Source organism: Lipotes vexillifer, unplaced genomic scaffold (genome assembly GCF_000442215.2).
Source record: "Lipotes vexillifer unplaced genomic scaffold, Lipotes_vexillifer_v1.1 scaffold331, whole genome shotgun sequence".
Classification (NCBI taxonomy): domain Eukaryota; kingdom Metazoa; phylum Chordata; class Mammalia; order Artiodactyla; family Lipotidae; genus Lipotes; species Lipotes vexillifer.
The window spans coordinates 1,997,823-1,998,434 of NW_006774049.1; the positions used below are offsets into that span (position 1 = coordinate 1,997,823).

Below are 612 nucleotides of genomic sequence, written 5' to 3' on the forward strand. Positions count from 1 at the left end.
GATACTCAGGATTTTGAAGATATGAAGGAGACATCTCAAGTACCTAATTAATAAGAATTTTATAGAGCACAAACCGGGTGTTTAAATGGTGGTAGGTACACAGAGATTGTAAGCTTTGACTTACTGATAAAACAAAACACAGAAGATTACAGGGTACTGCAAAATAATGTTCAGTGTTACAGATGTGCAAAATATGGCAATATTGGCCTGAACTATAAAAGTTAGCAAGGAGCTGTACAAAGGAGTTGGAATTGAGTCAGAATTTGAACAAAGAGTAAGATTCAAACTGGCACTGAAAAGGGTATTACTATAGGACCATGCAAAGGTCTGAATATGTGAATGAATGGTAATGCATATTTATTCCAGCTATGCATTCTCATACTGTTCCTAAAAGTGTAAAAAATCATTATCCAGGGCTTCCCTGGTGGCGCAGTGGTTGAGAGTCCGCCTGCCGATGCAGGGGACACGGGTTCGTGCCCCGGTCCAGGAAGATCCCACATGCCACAGAGCGGCTGCGCCCGTGAGCCATGGCCACTGAGCCTGCGCGTTCGGAGCCTGTGCTCCGCAACGGGAGAGGCTACAACAGTGAGAGGCCCGCGTACCGAAAAAAAA

General features: G+C 44.6%; 1 protein-coding gene across 1 annotated transcript in view; it reads right to left on the minus strand.

Moving 5' to 3' along the window:
- Positions 1 to 612, minus strand: part of STXBP4 (syntaxin binding protein 4) — a 171,887-nt gene that overhangs the window by 142,565 nt on the left and 28,710 nt on the right. The window lies entirely within an intron of this gene.